This window comes from Melanaphis sacchari, unplaced genomic scaffold (assembly GCF_002803265.2).
Source record: "Melanaphis sacchari strain LSU unplaced genomic scaffold, SCAv2.0 Contig41_pilon_pilon, whole genome shotgun sequence".
In the NCBI taxonomy this organism is placed as follows: Eukaryota; Metazoa; Arthropoda; class Insecta; order Hemiptera; family Aphididae; genus Melanaphis; species Melanaphis sacchari.
In genome coordinates this window covers 1,056,526-1,080,954 of record NW_020271269.1, presented here as the reverse complement: position 1 = coordinate 1,080,954, position 24,429 = coordinate 1,056,526, and the positions used below count along the sequence as shown (strand labels likewise).

The window sequence follows — 24,429 nt, the reverse complement described above, 5'->3', positions numbered from 1 at the left end:
GTATTATGAATTATGATCTAAAATGAAAATAATAAAAAAATGCTTTGCGAGAACTGCTTCAAGATAGTACAGTAATAAGACAACAGGTTGTCACAGCACTGCAGCGAAGTCACCCTTTTTATCTGCATTCTCTGTGTAAACTTATACCCGTATTATTATTTATTATTTTCTTTTTTTATAACTCTTTTTACTTATTACTATGTATGTCTTTCAGTTTAGCTGTCGTAAACATCGTCATATTAGAACATAATTACGCAAACATAATATATACAGAGTGATTCGTCATACATAATCACTTCTAATTTATCATTTAATAAGTAAGTTATTGAAATTCTGATTTTTGAAACTTTTGAATATACTTAAAGACTAAATTCTCAACTAATTTCGATTTATTTTACTTCTTAAAAAGTATCCTGTAATGATACACACTTCTGTTTTTCAATAAAATTGAGAATCTTCCTTCTTACTGTACGGTCTGTATGTTATTTACTGGATATATATATTTTTTTAATTTTGATGTACCTGTTTAAAAATTCAAATAAATAGTTTTTCACTCATTAAAATAATTGTAATATAATATTAATTATATTAGTCCTTATAAATGGTTTTATAACATATGCAATAGATATAATATCGGAACTAATATTTATTATGCTCAAACCATTTAGATAGCTGTATAACCCGACTTCACCAGGAAATAATAATTAAATATAAAATTTGGTACTTTATTGGTGTACCTCAGTTTACGAGGCAGAACGAGGTGTGCCTCGCTTTGTAGGTGTTTCCGAATGGCGGACAAAGTGACAAAAACCATGTGAGTTGCGGACGAAATCTAAAAAGGTAACATACGAATTGTGGACATAAATAATAAATATAAGATAATAATTCCGGAAAAATATCCAATTATTATTTTTGATAATACCATGAAGTAAGTCCTCACAGCTAAAATTGTATTTCAACCACGAAATGTGCATAGTATTATTTTGTTTTTAAAATGTGGCCACGAAAGAAACAGTCTCTTTAAAATCAATAATCAATGATACTTATAAATATTCAATAAAAATAAACTTGATTTTCGTTATGCAAAAAATAATTTCTGTGTGAGTCGCCGTATAAAGACCGAGCAACCTAAATAGATTGAAAAACTTTAAACACTTTCTGAGACTTAAGAAATATGTGTGCAGAATTTAATGCCAATTTGGTAAATAGTTCCGAGGATTAGCTAATACTTACAAATGCACATCTTTAAAGGCATATCTAATATCTATACCAAAATAGTAGAGAATACCCTGACACTATACATCTGTGAAATTTACCCATATTATTATCTAATCGATTCAAAAAAATTTCAAATATTTTACAAATAGATTTTTTTATAATTTGGAAATATTATATTATATTATATAATACAATAAGTGTAATGTGTGCACTGTAATGCTTAATTCATAAATGCTAACAATAATAAAATAAATAAAAACTCAGATTTTGTATATCATAATAATAATGGACTGTATTCAAATATAATTTTACAGCACACCACACACATTATAAGTTATAAATAATTAATAATAAAATAATACATTTGTATAATAGTTATATATTACAATACAATTACTACCGGGATGTAGGCGCCCACCTACTATTTAATACAAATTTTAATATTTGACCAAAAACGTACTAGCCAACTTGGCCATACATACAATAATAATATAATAATACAAAATTGATAATAAAAAATATCGCGTATCACCTTTTTATGATAGCGCGTTACCGTACATAGATTGTTCAGCTTCCGTGACCCACACGATGAAGATCAGACCGCAAATATAATATTAAATAACTGAGAACGACCAAAATACAAATCGAGTGCCCGACGCACCAACAATGGATCCCGATGATCCTGTAAGTGTCTGCGCACCAATAAACCTGCATCCGCGCGCGATTTAACAATTATTGAATGCACCCTTATGCAAAACAATTAACACAAAAATATCGTAATACGTAAGACACAACACTCGCATTAAAATCATGTGCCATCGATGGAAAAAATGTCGACGCGATGCGTGTACAAACAACGGTCATAAAGTGACGACGATGGGCCGGAGAAGAATAAAAATATTAAAAACTATGCCTTTGTTCGAGAGGCGGTAGCCGATTGGAGCTATACATCGGCGGGGGGGGAGTAGGGTTCGTCTAGACGTTTCTCTGTCTTATCGACGAAGACCCTTGACCGAGATGTATGTATTGTCATCTTTTGGAATTTAGTACCGAACAATTAGCTATAATAATTTAAGGATTCAACTTCACAAAGCCCTACCCTTCAACCACTCCGATTTTATTGAATAAAATTTGCAGTAAAAAAATATTAACTTACATAATATTCTTTCAAGATATTTGCATATTTATTGTATCAATCTGATTATATCATAAGACCAACTTCACGGTCATCCATTCTACAGCCAGAAGCAATTATTGTGTTTTTAATTTCTCAGGATAGTATAATGGTTGCTGATTAAATCATCATATTTTACAGGTCATAATAGTATCGTCTTGCGTTTGCACAATAATTCGATAATGTTATTGTATACATATACCGATTATTCGATTTATATTTCCCGAAAAAAGACCCTGAAAACTTGTGTTTTTATTTTCGATCTTTTTGACTTTTCAATGATTTTATACGCTATACAAACCTACAAACCTATATAGTGAAAAATGTCAGTGCCAATATTTCAAAAAATGTTTACAACTCCAACATACTGCAAATAACGGACTGTCATGATCTTCGTACTTTTCTCTCCTCCGTTCAGTCGTTTTATTTTTCTTCACGTAACTGCAATAAATCAAACGAACACATGAACTATAGTCGTGTATAAACTGTATATATACATGATACATCTATATTAATTACCTATATAAAATAATATTATTTAAAAAAATAATAACGTCTCATTCATATGCGTTTAGCGTAAACGGAGAGTATCGCTTGTCTTCTGAACTCTAATACGTTATGAACAGATTCAATTTGCGGTGATCTATGTATTTTAAATTACTTTAATAATTTATTGTTTTCGTATACCTACTCGTCCACACTTTTAAACTCACTGACCGGAACCGTAGTCTAGTTTAAAAAAATTAAATTTTCATTCAAAATTTGAACAATGATATGTCGTTCATAGCATACTTTTAAATATATATTTTTTTATCAACCTCGAGGAATAATGTATAATAATGTGATATATAACTATGAAAAGCTCATTATTTTTTTACGGTCTGTCGACGTGATTTGCGCACTACCTAATTATTGTATATATAATACAGTATTCAAGTTGTGTCACTCTTTACTGTATGATGCGAATCCACAAAAATAGAATGTTGTTATTCGTAATAAACGAGATTAGATGCAGAGTATTGTACTTTTTATGATCTATAAGTATATAAATTATTGATATAATTTTCTATTGTGCTATAAGTCAATAGCATTCAGCTACGTTCAAACCGTTCACTGAAAAATTGATAAAAATTGTAATTTAAAATCTTTTATATTACACAGGAGTATCGAAAATATAGTATAATAGCAAAATTTATAGTGCAAAAGAATTAATAATAAAATAATATAGAAAACATAACTAAAATTATCTCATTTAAATTTCATAATATGCAAATATAATTACTATTGTATAAAAAATTAGTACATGATTGTTTAGTTTATGAAATTATTGCGAATACGTAAATTGACTATGACGGTACTATAAATAACATCGCACTAAACGCAATAATATTATATTACTTTACTTTTAGTATAATCAATACTTGAAACAATTAACATTAATAACAAACGTAATTTAATATTACGTGCACATACGTCATATTTGTTGGCGTTTTTAAAATCTGCTTGAAAATTATTTTGTATAAGTTCATTATGAAATAGCATAAGCTCCCGTTTGTCATTTTTTTTTTTTTTTTTTATGGATAACAATAATTTTTATGAAAAACTGCACTTGCCATCACCTCTGACGTTTATAATAAAAATTTAAAAATTTTGAAATGACATGTTTTTCACTTTTTTTTTATTACCTAATTTTTTATTATTATTTTACTGTTTTTATAATATTTTTAAATTTATTTTTGTTTCCTTGGTTAGCTTGGATATTTATGTTTTCATTTATTGTGTTTAGATAATAATGTATATTTGAACCATTTCTTTTAAAAATGATAAATTTTGATTAAACTACTGACATTGAGTTTAGGTTTTTTTACTTTAAATAATGATAGAATCATAAATCTAAGAAAATAAACTTTTAAAAAGTTCCTTACAGAGGTACTAAAATTGGTTTATTGCACTTTTTCAATTACCAATATTATATATATATCGAACATATTTTATTTTTAACTAAGTATATTTCTACGTTTTCATTTCTTTTTAATAGAAATAATTATTTTTAAAGTCTTAATATCAGATTATTCTTTACCTAAAAACCTAGCATTTGAGTTTCAATGTTTAATTTATCATCACACGAATATAACTCGATAATCGGCTTTAGATTACGTCATTTCTAAGCTAACCATTCCTATAAAATAAGTGTTTTCAAATCAAAAATTCAAAATTACGTCATCTATTATTTTATTGTAGTAAAAACTTTAATCATTAAATAAGTAATAAAATAGGATAACAGAATCAAACTACTCCACTAGTCCCTTATAACCGCTTATAATTATATATTTATTTATCATTTCATTTTTTAATTACATCAATATTTATAACTATCATTTTCTTATAAAAATTCGAATCCATTTACAGGACAGTATCTCCAAGGTAACTTAATGACAAGAAAATGTGTAATACACAAAAGCATTTGCATAAAATGCATCTTAGGTTAATTTTAGAAAACATATGAGTGGTCGTATAAGATTAGGTTTTTTCAACACGAAAAAAATTCATTTTCTATCAATTTTTTTATATATAGATATGCATTTGTGTATTTAAACATGTAGAACACTTAACTTATGCAATATAATATGACACATTTTTAAAACTTCTCATCGTACCAATATTTTAAGTATTATATTTTTTTTTTCAATTTCGTTCACTGTTTTAATTACTTGTAAGATTTAAGTAACGTAGCATATTTTCCTGGAAATATGTACTAGTATTTATCTGAATTTATTAATTGAATAAAATTTTGATATAGGTTTACAGTTTATATCTTTATTTAATTATTTAATTTGATTTAGAACTAGTTGAACCTTTAGCAGTAATATTAAATAATTCCTCGTCTGCGTTAAACTTACTAACGCTAATAAAAGATTATAAGAAATGAACGAAAAATCCTAGTTATAAACAAAATAAAAATAAATTTATTCAACGTTTTTTTTTGTTTTATAAAAATACAACCATCTTACGCATAAATCTCCATGTATATTGATATTGTTCCAAGTGAATAGCCATTTCAATGTTTCCCGGCGTACATTATGTTTACAATGCATCTATCATGCATAAGGAGCAACAGATTTAACGAACGAAAAAAATATAAATCACCCTACGTTCCATTAAATTGAAATATTTTTCGAGCAACCATGAACCTCGAGAGTTGACCATGACAAATTTATATTTACCATGTATTAAATGCCTATCACGTATATTATGCGTGCAATTTTTCGTAAGAATGGAAAAATAAAATTTGTTGTCTTGTCGTCCATTTATCAATCCGTTTGGTTCATATACGTGTGAATGAGCTATAGTGCGGTAAAATTAATATATATATATATATATTTTATATTTTTATTTAATCATTTGAAAAATAAATCAAGAAAGAAATCACTTAGCTTAAAATAAGTCTCGAGATGTTTTTTATATATGCCGTTGTAAGTAGTTGCATAGACTTCTTCAGGTATTCTCAAATTTGTTTGATATTTTTTTCGTGAATTATTTTTTATTTTTTTTTTTATTTTTTTTTTTTTTTTGAAGTGTAATTTAGTTCAATTTACAATCTTTTGAGATGCCCAATTCAGTAGAATAACATTTTTTAAGTAAAAATGTATTTATTCTTATTTTTTCAGCGCGTATTTAAAATACATGCACACATATCATTAAAAAACCAATAGTTTTGCTTCACTCAGAATCATAAAATATCGATATTTATCGGTTACAAGACATTCACAGATCATACGCTTAAATTGTGCATACACGTTATCATCGTATGTTGGAATTTAATATGTAAAGCTAAAAATAGCATTATATGTAGCTTATGGAATATTTACACTGAAAAAAACATAAAAGTTAATCTAGAATTGCTCTTATTTTTATTCAAAACTAATAATCGGATAAAATCATTAGTTGTGTAGTTATATTGGGTATATTATATAAATTGTGCTGAAATCCTGAAATACAACAATGCATTTTAAATTTTGACTCGTTGCTTTTAAAATACGATTTCAATTTCTATACGATCAAATAAAATATAATGACTTAATGCGTATACATTATACTCTCTTGATAATATTATCTAAAATACCATTGATCTCTTTACTATTCGTTTTTTGCGTGGAAAGCTATATATATAAATATATAATATATTTCTGGTCGTTAATATGCCATCATATTTAAATTTTTTATCCTTGGTTTTATTTTATTTTTTTGCTTTGGTGTGTGCGTAACTCACATTTTATTATAAATAGACATTACATTTTTACTATATTCTTTACTCAGTGTTGTCTTAACGCCGTCAATCGCGACGTCATAAATGAATCTACAAGTAAATCTCGGATCACTTGTAATGCCACCCGCTGAACCGGGCGTCATACTACACCTAGAATTTCAACTTGTGAACTTGATATTTCTTTTCAGCGAGTCTTCCTCCCGTTGGCCGTTGATCATCACTCATCATTAATATTATGATATTAAGTAGACGATTTTGATTTTTTTTCTAATTTTAATTGCTTTTTATGTTCAAGTTATCACTTTATAATAGCACACAATGTAAGTAATAATTGTGTCTTACTTGCATCAGAAAAATCTCTGATTAGATATGATAAGCTCTTCTTGACTGAGAAAATTTTTAAGAGCCAATCTAATAAAAAAGTTACTTATATTCATTAGATTATTATTTTTCAAAGAATAACCTTGCAATAAATGATGTTACGGAGCACACAAGAATAATGGTCTTGTTCAAGACCACAAAACAGTGGACGTAAGACAGTAACTTAATAATATTATGTCATTCAATGTTCATGATGTATTTTAAAATAATTCAGTCATTTCACGGTTGAATCGCCGAACGTCACAATGTCCTGCGACATATTATCCATTTCCGCGAACACGCGATGAGCGTCAAAAGACTTATTGAAATCTCGTCGATCTTCTATCGCAACTTTGGATAGTTTTTGTTTGAACGGCTGACAACGTCCAACCGATGAAATTTATCACTACAACCACTATAGTACGAGATTCGTTAGTCGTAGACTCTGAATTCCACGCTATGGTTAACAAGCAAGTCGAATTTGTTATTTTACATTCGACGTATGGATAGAATAAATGTACTCCTGCGGCGTGCGGCGGATAGAAATAACGCCAATTGTTGCCGTTAATAGTTTCAACCATTACACTGCTGAAAATTTTTTTTAAATTCTACTATTTTTCCGGGTCTCCCAGATTATCTGGCCTCCGAGACGATTTCACTGCCGTATGCGAATAATCGTATTAAGTACGGCGACCGCTACAGATTCAAGAACTTCCCAATAAATGGACGTGGAGTCGTTTAGTACAATGCTGTCTATGGGTTTTTTTTTTTTTTTTTTGGTTTCATTAAAAAAAAAACTGCTCTACAATATATGTGTTATGTTTTGAATGAAAGATACTTACTGTTTGGTTAATTTTACTGTATATCGGTCTGACGAATACAAATAAAAACAGTGTATTTATTATATTTTTGAACTTTTAATCGATTACGAACGATTGTTGTCCAATCAAGTATAATATATAATACATTTATAAAGTAATATGATAATAACAGAATATACCATTGTATTTTCCCGTTTATCTAAGCAGAGGTGGCCAGCAAGAAGAGACTTGCAAGCCACCTAATATTTAATAAATATGGAAGAACCAAAATGAAAAAAAAAGTTCATATTAATGTATGTATATGATTATTGTAAAGAAAATAATTAGATATAAATTGTAATAAAATGTATAAAATGCGAAACAATATATGATATTAATTAATTATTAAGAATAAAAATAAATATATATTTAAATATAATACCAAAAACACATTCATTTTTTTTTTGTAAATATTTTCTATAAATTTAAAATTAATAAAATATTATAATTCTTCAAATGCGTAAATTCATAAATTCATGTTGAAAATAATTTTTTCTGTAATAATGTTTGTATCTGACGATGAGATGCGAGCCATATATGTATATGAGTCTATGACGGGAACCGAGTGCTGCAGTTTGGTCACTCCTGATCTATAGTCTATACTACTAAGACACAAAGATCCACTCTGTATACGATACTATAGTATAAACTATGTGTATATATATATATATATATATAATCGAGTACAGATGGCAAACACATGAAACTTTGGTATTATATTGACATATTACGTATATTTTTCTTACCGGATACTCCACGATCCACGAGATCATAAAAAAATCACAAAAAGTAAAACAAAACATTGACTATGAGTATAAGGTTTAAAGGTTTATGTTTATATTCCTATTCCTATATCATATATATTATTATATGCAATTTCAGATTTAAACGTATAATGCGGGTAAATATAATATAATGTTAAATTATATTATAAAAGTTATTGGTAATACCTATAGATTACCAATTTTTTTTGTGTGCGAATATGTCGGAGCTTACAAGAAAATCGGAAACGATTATTAATCGATCAATTAAATTTTAAACTTTAGTCGATAGATATATGGTATACTCAAAGCTGTCAATTTTTTTAATTAAATTTGATTATATTTTACCCTCGAAGAAATTTTCACATTTATTTTTTCTTAATATTTGTTTTCCGTGCCCATACAATACAATGTTATACTATTATACACCAGTTTTCATATCAAACTCAAAATATTAGCTGGAATTTAAATCATGTTAGCTTTTACTTTTTAATTAAAACTGACTTAATTTTTCATCATGAGGTACGATTTACAGAAGATTATAATTTTTCATTTGCTATGAAAACGTTCTAACGGTGTTTCCTGTTTAATTATTCCGTGTGTGTAATTTTAAATCAAAACATATCTTATGAAATTATGCTTCAGGATTCCTGTTTTTTTTTTTTTAAACTTTATTATGATTACAACAACATAAAATAAAAATAAAATAACAAAATACTTGTACTGCGAGATTATTGTCACGTTAATTATGATGGGCGGTTTTTCTTTCGTATTTATATTATTTTGAAATTTTGAAAATATACACGGAATATTTTAAATCAAATTTCAGAATAAATTTAAAAATTAAATATTTTAATTTATTATACACTAACCAAGCATATAATTCAATTGTTTTGAAACTTTTATTTTTTTGAAAGAAGTACATATTTTTATAGGATTTCTGATTGAAAAAATAATTTAAATATTTTAAACATTGAAATGCATACAAAATTGAAAGAAAAATGTCGAAATAATAATTATCATAACTTATTTTTAAATTTCAGTTGTTTTACTAAGCTAATCTTTGTTAAAAGTTTTTAAATATTGGTGTATTTGTTGCTTAAAAAATATAATATTTATACATCTATTCGAATGGTTTTTTTTTAAAAAATTTTATTGTAATTAATGTTTGTCTTTTTAAACGTTAAATTTTTAAGTTAAAAGTTAAAATTAAATTTCAGGTGTTGACATAGGAAAGACACAGCCGTAAAATCGATAAACCATCATTATGCTTAATGATGAATTTTCTATCCCACAGCCATCCGTTATTATATCCGTTTTGTAATTTTACGAGTTTTACGCTATTATAAAATGTATACACCGTAGACAATTCAATAATGTTGTTTCTGTAGTTATATACTCACACACTCACACAAGTTTAACCCTTTAGTTAAATAAAACAGTATGATTGCAAATCATGCAACATATGTTACTGCAAATATAATATGATTTCGGAACGCCGTTGATAACTTTTAACAAGCTCGCAAAAGTATATTACGATACATACTCGAATGACAATAACTACAGTTGTTAATAATAATTATTATTATTCTGAAAACAGATTAACTACAATTGTTGTCGAAGTTTGTTATTCAAAACAACTAAAACACTATTAATGCGATCGACGTGCACACATTAGTCTAATAGCCAACTCTACGTATAATAACAACAATCTCAAGTCCCTTTTAACTGTCGTCATTTTTACAAGCGGACTTCAACGTACTTAATCATTTACTGCAGGTATAAATTATGACTAAACGTTTTAATTTAAATGGTCTTTTAATATTGATCACTTCAACTTTTTTATATTAAAACATAGGTATTCTAATATTATCATCACTGTCGGTCGACGTCAAATGGTCACCACTGACATACATGACGAGATAATTGAATTCATATTTTTTTATTTGAAAATTAACTAAATCTCAAGGCCTGTTTATTCAAAATAGAAAAAAAAACGAAAACATGTATCATTGCAACATGTACGATAATTATTTTACAGTTTGTGGTATCGTCATCGAAGAAATTTCAACACATTATTATGTATTATATGTATACGAGTATGACGGTGTCGTTTTCTTAACAGAAAAATAGCTTTAAACTATTCACTTCATCCATGTATGATTTAACAACAATTTATTGAATTATAATATGCGAATATAAAAACATTAATAATCCCGTTTCGAATTGACGTTTGTCGGATAAAACAAATGCTTAATGATATCGCTGAGTACTTGAATCGGATTGTAGAGTACGGAGATTCAATTCGTGTTCGGCCCATATAATTACTACGTATATGCCGTATTAACAATGATATAATACGTGTATGGTACGACGTACATAATACATGTGCGTATGAACATAAAATTCGATTATTGAATTATAATCTAAATTCATATGTGCTAATTAGAAGAACAATAGAATGCTCATCGCATACTACATACATGATACACATAATGCATTATTTAATAATGTGGTACAGTACCATCGTCGAGTAGCGACGAGTGGATAAATTGTAGTGTATAAAATATCCTGAAATTGCGATTTTCAAATCGCACTTTTATGGAATGTCGGAACTATAGTAATCGATAACCACCGTAATAATTATTTGTAACAGTTAAAGTAGAGTTTCTAATACTTTAGAGAGATTCATTATGATTGCAACATTGAATTAAACGTGTTTTCGTTGTTAGTCTTAATTTTGTTTAATTTAACGGTGAAATAAAAAAAATAACCACGATATATTTATAAGTGTTTTTATTAATATATACACATAATATAATATAAATAAAAATATTTTTCATTTAACTAGTCGAAAATTTCGCTTTTAAATAAAAGCTATTAGTTTAGTATTGTTGTATTCGGTTGTATGATAATACTAAATGTGAGTAGATAGTTGTTATGTCTTTGACTTCAATACTTAATTAATAAATTCTAAGTTGGTCAAATGTATGTAATATTAGGTTATACATAATCTAATAATGTAATTTTATTGTTTGAAATCACACGATATGCTAACGAGTAAAATAAACACAACACTACTTAATTGCTAATGAATTGTGTTAAGTAAAACCGAACAGTATAATATTTTTAGATTAAATTCATAAAAATTTAAATTATCTCGTCCTTTGATCATGTAATGGGCTATAATCTACATACCACCATCCTTGTGTATTTACTAGTTTATCAAAAAACAATACAAGTTGTATAGGTATAGAACATACCTACCTATATTTTATCTTCGATAGTTAATCGACAGTTAATAAAATTCATAAATTTTAGGTTAGGTTACAGAAAAAAAATAACAGTTTTATCACAACAAAACACTTTTTTAATGACAAACAAAATATAAGTACTTTATATGCGCATTAAGTCATGTTTTAAAGTATCTGTACTTAAAAAATACAAAATGAAATACCTGAAAGTGAAAATATCTGCTGAATCAGCGTATACATATTTACATTTTATCTTGTATTTATAATGTACTAAAGAAATGGGAAATAAGCTATTGCGTGCTGATACTGTGACGCATGTCGGAGCGATACATTTTATAAGTATCGTGACTACGCAGCTATTTACTTGTCACTTTATTTCAAATTGTTGTCGAGGTTTTCGGGTAGGCCAGTCAGTATCCGTTTGTTCGATCTTCCACATCAATAAATGCAGTTAACAATGATAACGATTTGACGTCAAACAAACCTAAAACGATGTAACTAAAACAAACCTTTTATCAACATTAATTTCGTCAACATCGTATGATACATAAGAACTATCACGTATAAACAACTATAATATAATATATGTGGGTCGTTAGTTAAGTAAACTTAATAAATGATAAACATTGTTGCTGTGTGTTTAAAAACCAGCTATTGAGTATGTCTAGGACAATCGTATTGTTTTTATAAAATGTTTTTTTATCTTTACAATTGACTGGTTTTACATACGTATACATTTTACTTTTTATACTATTTTAAAACAAACAATATATTTCAGTATAATATCATATTATTTTAATTAAAAGTATGACATGTCACAAAAAAATCGATTAAGAACATAAAAACGTTTCGATAAAAATAATTTCAAAAGACCTAGAATGTTTGTATTAACTTCTACGAAGTGAATTTATGAATATATTTTACGTCCATAACTTTCTATAGGCTTAAACTATAATGCTATTCGTACATTACTTTTACGAGATTAACTTAGTTCAGAAAAGTTTCAGTATAGAAAAAAATGTTTGTTTTTTAAATAAATACAAAGAGAATTGAATACCTGGTATAAAATAATATAAAGACTTAGCAATATAGCTTAGCAAAAAAAAAAAAAAATAATAATAAACTGTTTTCCAAAAGTAAGATATGCCCACGCCGAGGTACTCTAAATATCGTCAATTCCGTATAACGCTTGAATACTAATTAATTATGTTCAAATTTTTCAGTTATTTTAAAGCATTTACGTATTTATAATTTCGATAATCTTATATTTTAAATAATGAGTTGATAATGATATTATTACACTTAACCAACATTATTTGAACATTATATTGCCGGAATAATTCTTCTCGTGAGTAATGACGTGTGTAATTCCTTGTGTGTACACAATAAATTACAAAAACAATACATACCACAAACGATGTTTATAGATAAAATGTCGCATGTCAATGATTATTTATAGTTCTGTGAATTAATAATATATTTTTTAATGCGATCGCATGACAGGCGATACGACACTCAGTTGAAACGTAATTAAAACTTATCACCTAAACCACCCACTTAGCAAAGTTGTTTGAGTTTAGTTAAGTAATTCGAATTTATTTCTAATAAATAATTCATATTATAAATCGCAGAGTATTTATACTCTATTGTACATGTATCGTAAGAACGGTACAATATCGTAAACCAGAAACGTTTTAGGCCTAGACGTTGTTCCCAGGACAGGCATTGAAAGACATGAACGAATAATCATTTTTAAATTATTCACAAAATTCTTCTTAGTATGTTATAAATGTATACTTACACAAATATTATTTTTATCTAAGCTATACGATTAAAAACTTATCGTCTTAAAATTGTCATGTAAGCTGCTACTCTCAAAATGTCCAATGCTACAACTAATAAAATTCGTATGTATGCAGAATATTTCTTTAATTCGCAAACGGTTATAGAATTCAACAATTTAAAAAATTATTAACATCGATTGTTCTAATTATAAAAAAATTTAAACTGAAACGTTCGATTGCTCCAGTATATGATAATATGATCCTATCGTGTATTATGAATATGGTCCGATGGTCGTTTTTATTATGCGTTTTGCCTTCTGCATACGACAAAAAGACAATACCTGTAGCTCGACATAATATTATGATGTTACGTGTTTTGTTAGACGTAGAACATTGGGGTGAATCGACCCAAAATATGTATACCTACCTTTATACTATTTTGGCAAGAATTAATTCCACGAAAAATATCATTTGGACGATTTATTTATTTATGTTTGTGTATTTAAGTAGATTAATAAACATTATTATGATATTAAAAAAGTAAATAAACAATAAAACCACATTCGCGTCAAAGTCCATATCGCTCACTAAGGTAAAAATAATTTCATTCGTCCAAACGGTATAAATGTTAGTTGCTCAAACAGACCATCAACGTTTTTGGTTAAAACTATAACACTTGCCCAAACGACCATCGACCATTTATTTTAGGACTATTTTATGCTTACTACAGACTACTCAATATAAAGGTAGGTGAGTTATTGATTTTCATCGCTCATCTCACGTCTTGACGCAGTTTTTATAAACGTATCCTAACACTTCAGCTTTGATCACTCTTGTACAAACAACGTGGTAAATATTATAGTTGTCGAACAAACAGTTATAAATTTAAATATTTATAGGTAAGTATGACGTGTGTTTATATACTTGGTTATGTAGCGCGCCACAATGACCTACAACCTTCAAGCGATTACGATGGCGGTGAATTTATATAGAGATAGTCTATCATAAAATTTTTATTTTCACTACAATAAGATTTACACGCAGCCCTCATTAACTTGCGCGTCATACTTCCATAGTCGGTCGTCACTTATGCTCTTCTATATGTGCGTAAATAATTCATCCTATTAGATGTATAGGTGTACCCGACACGTCATTTCTTTTCCGCAAAAAAAAAGTAATATTTATTGCGTTTTTCTGGCGACCAAACACACATCACACATTCACACGCTCATATTATATTTATATAAATATATATTATATACTAATATGCGCGCGTATACATTAATACCTGTTGCATAATGGATCAACTACTCATGCCCGCGATAACACGGTCGATAACAACAACGATTTAATAAACGACGTGAATTCATAAACAAATCTTTGCAAATGTAAATAATGTATTATATTTTTACGATTCAAAAGGTGTAATAATTTTTTTCTCTCATAAAGTGTATATATAGTGTAATTGAATTTTAGAAGAAAAACGCTGAATATTTGTAATATAATAAATTGTACTCGTATAATATCAGAATCCGATATTTTTTTTTACAAGCACTCGCGATAACATGACACAATATATTGTTCTCCATACGCATTTCTCGGCACTTGGTGCTAACACACAATTTGTTGCCACTGTTACTAGATATTTTATTATCAAAATATTATATACACATAGATACCTATCTACTATTCGTTTATATTCTAATTGTATACCTACTCTCGTGATTTTTAGATTTCTAAATCTATTCAGTTGAATTATCAAATTGTCTTTAAATAAGAAATTTTCCATAAATATTTATAGCTGTGCGGTTAATTATTAATTGCTCAAACAGCTGCTGGTACTGTTTTTATTAGCTTTTCTGAGTTGATTAACAATGACTATAAAATTCATAAAATTAATGAAAATACTATCTATAAAATTGCGTGTCATAATGTTACTGGAAAAATATTAATACACATCATTAACACCCTGCAAATATTACAATTATAATTGTTTAATAAACACCCCTAAAGTTTTGCTAAACCTCGAGTTTAACAATGCAAACACACAGAGTTTTTTTTAGTTGGATAACTGTTTAATTTTTTCTCGCTTAATTATGTCCTTGGTAAATCTATTTGTGTTTTTTTTTATTTTGTTATTTGTGAAATAGTTATATTTTAAAACATTATAGAATTATTATGCATAGTAAAAATATATATGTTATTATTTTGTCACTACTATATTCTAGGCTTACTAATTAGTAATAAGTAATTTTATTAATTTTTGTACTGAAATTTTTTTTTTAATTACCAGGTTAGATTATACTATTGTCTTTGGAAGCAAATACATGAACAATGATTTGAGTATAAAATAAATTCAAATGGAACATCGTACTCAACGACTGTAAATGAACGATATAATAAATTTACGATAGAAATTCGGTAAGGAACAACTTCTTCGCCCAATACATCGAAACTTGAAATATGTATGCACATGAAAGTTACATAACCTTATCTGAAAAAAATCCTGCGTACAATAAAGAAGATGTTTACAGCGAACTGTGGGTCACGTATAGATTAACCATAGGACGTGACTTGTTGGTTTCGTAAATAACCTAAATATTTTGTATTAGATACTAGACGATATAGCCAATGCAGGAATAGTACTGGAAATTAAAGCTAGGAAGGTAAAATATTAGAGCAGTGCAATTAAAATCAAAATGATTGAGATTATAAACAGCGAGGAATACACAGAAATATGAAAAGATTTTAAATACTTAACCACGGTTCTAATTACCGAAAAATAATAAATACATAAAAATAAAAAGTAGGTTAACATTTAAACAAATAAATATTAGAAAACATTTTACGTGTCAACAAAGTTCTTTGATACTAAAATGTTGTCTAAAAAACAAAAAGTAAACAATATTTATTGCTATAATGTATGTGTGTGAAGCCTCCAAACAATGCCGAGCCTAACCAAAAGGAAGTTGAAAAATTTAAAAAACAAAATTTGGAGAAATATCTGTGGACCAATACCTAATGCGGGTACAGAAAGTTGACGAAGGAGATATAAGAGGACTGTATGAGTTTATGAATAGTCTAAATGATTCAGTGATTATTCCATGTTATGAGTTGAAAATAAAATGAACCACTTAAAGCAACCCATTGAACGATTACCTCGAGAGGAAAGTACATGTGCCAGGCTGGAATAAACAGTATGGCTAGATGGAGTAGAAACCGTATTGGGACTTGGTATAGACAATTTGAAGAAAACCGGTACGAATTAAATACAGCCACGGGTCGAGACGGTCGAGTGATATTGAAATATCAGCCATTGTTTTTAGAGTGCAGTTTCGCAAAGAAAATAAAACAATTTAATAATAAAATGCACTGAACCTGCCACTGCTGTGTATGGTGTATTCAGTCGGAGTGGATGCACACATTGTTCAGTTGAGTCACTCGCGAAATTACTCGCGCACCAGTTTATAATCTTATTCTCGTGGTGTTGTTATATACATATTTTACTTATACTCATTATAATCAAGGCGTGAACAGAAACTAGCGAAGCATTGAAAAGCTTTTAGCCACTAATGACATCTATATACACTTCATCGTTTTAAATTATTAAGTGTGAGTAAATTATAAATATTGCTTTGAGGGGAACCCCTTGTGATCAATAATACATCGTCATCGCTGTAAAAGTAATAATTTCAAAGTGCTCTTCGGGTTCGCATAAAACGTATAATATCGTATTGTTATTATTACGTTAATAATACGGAAATTAAGCGTGCGATACCTCTCCGGGCCGTCGTTACTGCGTCACAACAGTGTATGCACGCTAGCACCTACCTAATACCTATATACACGTCATAACACTACAGCTGTACGTATGGTGTAATAATGTATAATATATTATATTATACAAAATGCAAACTGTTTAAACGTACTCCGTCAATTTTCGTGAGATTAAAAAAATGCATTTATGAGCTTTTAACTTTTAGATTAGAGTAAAATATCTCTTACCACTTTTCACTTCTTTTGTCTAAACTTGAAATTCCTGTAGATAAAAAAAAAATACTATAGATACAATGTTGTTCAAAATATACTCTAACATTTTTTTTTTAAAACTATTTCGTTTTAAATTATGACGATGAAAATAGTATAGCTGACTGCTGTTAAGTGAGTAAAAATCTGAAAATCACTATAGTAAAAATATAAGTAGAAAATATCAAAATCTTTCACGTAAAAATAGCTTTATAACTTTTGATAAGTGTTTTGAACTAGCAAAAACATTTTGTTTTTCAACATGACCAAAACTCAGATAATGTATGAATGTACATATATAGAATTTTAAATGTATATCTTTGACTCTTTGTATAGTATATATGACATGTATGTAGGTACTTAGAAGATATATTTATGTTATGTACAATATAATCCCTTAGGCATACTATTTTTTTAGTGATTTATTGGCACTTTAGTAGTTTAGTGTACATATACTCCGACATTTTATTAACGCCAATCATGAGGTTTTTTTTTTTTTTGTTTTAGATGGATTAGAGGTTTTCTATAGATTTTCGGAGCATTCAAAAATCAATTCGTTCTCTTCGACTACCATAAAGCTGTCCATTTATTTTAATTAATCTATAACCTCGCTATATAATATTATCGTTCGAAAAAGGAAACACGAAATATTATCAATACATAACTATAATGTATAATACGTATAATAAGATATAATCTCTATTGTATACATATTTTACTAAGCTCATCCTTGAAAACCTTAATAAATTTTTGTACGTGCATTTCTCAAAAATTAATTTTTGCATTTGATATATATCTTCAAGCGTTTTTAATAATATTAAAAAATATGAATTTAATATATACATGAATAAATCAAACAATCATTTTATATTCAGAATTGAAGACCTATCATCGTGCGTAATATTTTACGAGTATAATGTATTTGAATTTTATCATCCAAATGCAATGTAATTTCCGGTGTCCCGCAAGGTGGACATTTATTGCCATGGCTATTTTAATATTCTTATTCGATATCAGTTTATGTTTAAAATGTTGTCAATTTAAACTTTTTGCTGATGATCTCAAACTTTATCATACTTAAAGTCTGTGAAAATTATTAATCAAAAATATTTTAATATACTACTGGTTTGGTGTATCATAAATAAATTAAAGCTCAATGTTTCTAAATGTTCAAAACTTTCGTTTTTTCGTGCGAAAAATATTTTTATTTTTTGTTATAATTAACATTTCGAGGATAAGAAATAAATCTGGACTTAATTTCTTTCATTTGTAAGTATATACTGTATATTATGAATTTATGAATTAACCATCTTCGTAATTCTTATACATTTAAAGTTTTAATTGTATTTTAACTACTCTTATTATAAATTATTGAATGCCGTTATAGTATATATATAATATATTTTATTTTTTTATGTAATTAATTGATTTATAGATGTTTATATATACGTATACATTTTGTACATGAGCCAACTTTGGCATTTATCTTAGTAAATAAATAATTTATGAAATTTAAACCGTGAATTATTTTCAAAGTTTTAAACAATTAAATAATAAAAAACAATTAAAGCATTTAAGTTTGTTAAAAAGTTAATGGACAAATGTATAATGTTATGTAATAATATTATGAATTAGTACTTAAAAAATAGTATCTCTTACACGAGTAAGGCCATATCTTACACGGAAATACAGTTAATGAAGCAATACCATAATTTATAAACAAAAATAATGAAATTTATAAAGAACTTATAAAGATTATGGATAAAAGTTTTTCTTAAAGAAAATAAAGAAAATGTAAAATAATTATATATGCCAGAAAAGAAAAGAATTTAAAAAAAAAATTAAAGAGACAGGTTGCTGATGATAAAGAAAATCGTAATCATTTTATATCGAGAGGCTTTAAAAAATTTAAGATGGAATTTATAGAGAGAGATTTTTCATGCTCTGATGAATCTAATGAAAATTATAATGTTAACAATTGAAATTGTTAATTTTTAGGTATTTTACCAGGACTTCTTTATTCTCATTACATTATATTAATAAATTGATAACCGGCAAATTTTAATAGCTATGGTTGCTGAAATAATAAAATATCATTTGCCAAAATAATAGACCTTCACAATTATGTACCAGCTAGTTCATTAATAAATACGATTTCAAATTGGGATACTTTAAATAGAAAAGTAAATTTCAAAAGCTACAAATAACAAATTCTTTTTATGATAAAATGTATTAAATGTTGTCAAAAGGTATTAAAAAAAATAAAGTTACCGCTTTCAAAAGAAACCATAAAAAAGTTATCAATAAAATAAAAGACCCAAATACTATATTTTAGCTTTTAAAATCTTTAAAACTAGTAGTTGATGAACTTGAAAATGAAAAACAATTCAGAAAAAAAAATCAAAACTGTCCACTTTATGTCATGATTAATGATGAAATGATTCAAGTTAAAGGTATTATAATTAGATATACATAGTTATTTGTTCATACACTATTTAACATTAAACAACATATTAATTATAGAACTTATTAGTGAAACTAAGTGTACATAATATAGTTTTATATTCCTCAGAAACTGATTGTTGCACTAAAGAATATCTCGGGGAAGAAGTTGTAGCATTAATTAATAAACAGAAACATAAAATTAATAACATGGAACACAAGGTTAGATTATTTTAGCATCACAATATGCTATTAAAAAATAAAATTACTATTTACTTAGTTATAAATTATAATTGTAATAAAAATTAAGAATTAATTATTTATTTAGATTGACCACATGAGTTCATTGATAAGTGTGAAAAATAGGCGAATAAAAGATTTACAATCACAATTAAAGCAGCTGAAAACAAAAAAAAAATTCTTGAAGATTTTCAAATGAATCATAATGCTGAATTTTCTAAAATTGTTGTAGCTTATTTAATTTTTTTCTTCAGCCATAATTATTAAAATATTATCTACATGAATTGAAATATATGATAAAATTAAATACATGACTAGTAAGTAATAATCTAATATATTTTTTTTTATCAATAAATACAAATTATTTTGCCATAAAAGTACTATTATCATAATATTTAAAAAAAAATATTAACTGATGCTATTTTAAAGAAAATTCCTTTTAATTATTGTACTCTTATTTTATAAAATTAATATAGTCTTATCTGACAGTTACATTAACTGTTAGGTATATCATTATTAGGGAACAGATTTTATTAGAAATACATATTTTTATTGAAATCATATTTTCAATCCGATAAAAAATCTGTACGGTTTAGATCATTCCAATTGAAATAAATCTAAATTTATTTAACATAAGTATTTATTAAATAAGAACATATTTTAGTTATTATATTATTTAACGGTTCTATTATGATGGCCAAATAGTGTAAAATAGGAAAATGTATTTTTATTTTTAACTGATGCTGCTTCTTATAAGGTTAAAAATCGGTAAATTTTTGACAGAAATTTGTCTTAAGCTGATTCATTTGACATGCTTAGCAGATAACTTTTATCATATCTAAGAAATAATTATATGTAATCATTACATAATTAATAAATTAATAATCACCATTAAAAAAGTATTCTTAAAAGTTAAAAGCGCCAAGTTGTGTTTAAAGAAATGTATCCAGATCTTATTTTACCTTTTGAATCTATTGTAACATGATGGAGTACATCGTACTATATCGTAGTATATGTATTTATCTCATCATATTAATTAATACTCGCGTTATAAAAATCACACCATGATGTATTATATTTTTCACGCCGATGAATGCCACTTCGACCATTCTTGATCACCTCCTGCGCCTTAATGTACCTAAATTGCCTGCACACTGCGCCGGCCAACTATTATAGTGCAATGATACCTATTATTATGATAACGTTGATATAATATATTTTGTATTAAAAATATATCGGAACCAACAACTATTGCATTCCATACGGAAAACGTTACTCATTTTTCATAGACTTAATAATCAAAATTAGTGATAGATTTTCGTATCAGATAATTTATGTTTTTATTTAAAACTAAATAAACTGACTGTCTTTAGTAACCCGCATGATGGCAAAGTTTGTTTGAATTAAGTTGTTATAAATGTATTAAATTATTATATATTTTTGATAAAAAGAGAGTAGTTTGAAAAGAAAAATCAAGAATAGATAAAATATTATTTTAAAACTAAAACTTTCAATGAATACTGCACATTATTGTTGTATTATCCACTTCAGTGATTCGTTTTAAAAAAAAAATTATATTTATTTTCCTCGAGTTAAATTTTGATGCAACCAACTTTTTAGCACATGCAATAAAAAAAACTTTGGGAACATAGCCTCACTGTGGCTTGGCGTGTGATCTAATTTAGTCAAGCATCTCTAAACAGATATAATTTAAATATAATATTATCATAATAATATAGCGTACATATTTATATATATATATATTCAAAACACGTACCTAATTAAAATATGTGATATCATCATAACCAATCAACTAAAATATATTTAAGATTAAAAAACCAAAGGATAATATATTTTTTTTATTTTTTGGCACGTTAATTCGTCAGTAGATCAAAACGTCAAGATAATATATTGAATAAAAAAAAATATTTTTTATTCGTCGACAGATTTATTATTCGTTAGTTGTGGTTTTTTTTTGTTTTTTAAATCCAGTTTATTATTAATTAAATTTTCTCTCCGTACTCCGTGGCGGGTAAATATCTAATAATAATAATAACAGAATAGCATAATGATATTATTCGGCCGCATCGTAACACACATATATCAATTTAAAGCCTGTCGATGTCGGTGGCGTTTTGGGACCATGGGACATGGCGTATTATAGCGTAGTATATTATTATATTCCCGATTTCGTGCGCGCTCGAGCCCGCCTACTGCAGCAGCTGAGAACGACGCAAAGACGAGAACAATAAATCTTGATATTGTAATAATAATAATAATAATAGCATGTATAATTGTATAAAGTCAAATTTCAATATAGAATAGTGTATTATTGTAATACAATATTATTATAATTATAGCATGTACAAAAAAAATCGAATATTCAAAATAAATACTGTGATATAATATTATCTATTATTATAATGGCATGGGTATTATTATTATTGTATCTTTGATTAATGTAACTAAAAATTTGATAATGTAAATATAATATCTATACAAATATAGAAATTTATAGACAATTTATCTGTAAAATTAATTGAATTTCGATATCTTGCAATGATTTCGTAAGTACTCGTAAATAAAAAAAGAAATAACAATAATAGTAAGTATATAATATATATCTTACTACAAGTATAATAATGATAATTATTTAAAAAATGTTCGAAAATGCATGGAAATTATGGACATTATTAGCTACCAGCCACTACATACAAGAACATATAGTTTATATAATTTTAAGCCATTAGAAAACAACATTTTTATTAATTTCAAATTATTTTTTCACCATTTTTTATCGATATAATTTTCAAGTTTTATTTATTTTAATGACATCATAACACTTTTAATTTCGTATTACAAAGAAGACTTTTTTATAAGAATTTCAATACAATATACTTTTGTCGTTCAAATAAATAACACTTGAGAAATAATAACGATGAAAAAGTTAAAGTATACCTTAAAATTATGGCAAGCCACCTGAAATCTCCCGAGGTTTAAGTTGATCGGGATAGCTGTCATTCAGTCTTATAATATTGTGTTCGCGTTTTTTTTTTTTTTTGTATTCGTTCAGCTATACTTTTGTTATATTTTTATATTCTATGGCAATTCAAAATAATATTGCACGTAAACGAACGGCGTATACAATCGCCAGCGATGTCTACGCCAAGTTAATAACATACCTACTTTGCCCGGCTGATAGATTATACAATCTCAAAGGTGGTATACCCATTGGTATTGTAATATGCCCATAAGATCTTCTACAACATACGTAATAAATGTATATTATACTCATCGCGGGCCGCATCCATATAGTACACATTACGGTGTACTATACATACGCAACTTAACTCACATAATAATATTATAACAAGACATGCATGCGATTTGATGGTGTTATATATTATCAAGTTTTCCTAAAGCCTCTTCTTAATCCGAGCATCGCGCTCTCGCGGAGGACCATGACAACGAAAATACGCTTTGCATATATTATTATATACAATATACGTATACACACATGCACACGTCATGTAGTATGTTATAACGAACGTGTTGTTTTTTTTTTTTAAGACATACTGTTGTTTTGCTGTCAAATTTAACTATTGACACCATGTGGAAATATTAAATAAATTAGAAAATCCACTTTTCAAAGAAGAAAAATTATTTTTAAAAAAATCAATATTTTTAAGGTACACGTCATCTTATAAACTTAAATACTCAAAACATAGGATTAATATTTAATATAATATTTAAATATGCCATTAAAAAATAAACTTATTCTTGATTATACGTTAAACGTCTTGAACTATTAGAGATAACTATTTTTTTTTCAATTTTACATTGGTATTACCTATACTTCTAAAAAACGTTTATTATTATTAGGTATAAAAAGAAATGTGTGACTTGACTCCCAGCTCAAATTTTTCGCAATGCTACCAATAAATTATAACCTTTTAAAACAAATAAAGAATAAAATATAAATACAGTAAGTTTATTCAAGTACATACTTAATATATACTTGACTATGATTATATTATGACTTT

At 26.9% G+C, this 24,429-nt stretch overlaps 1 pseudogene; it reads left to right on the top strand.

Annotated features, from left to right (window-relative positions):
* The first annotated feature begins 19,774 nt into the window (after positions 1 to 19,774).
* LOC112597459 lies at positions 19,775 to 20,585 on the top strand (annotated as a pseudogene).
* Positions 20,586 to 24,429: the final 3,844 nt, after the last annotated feature.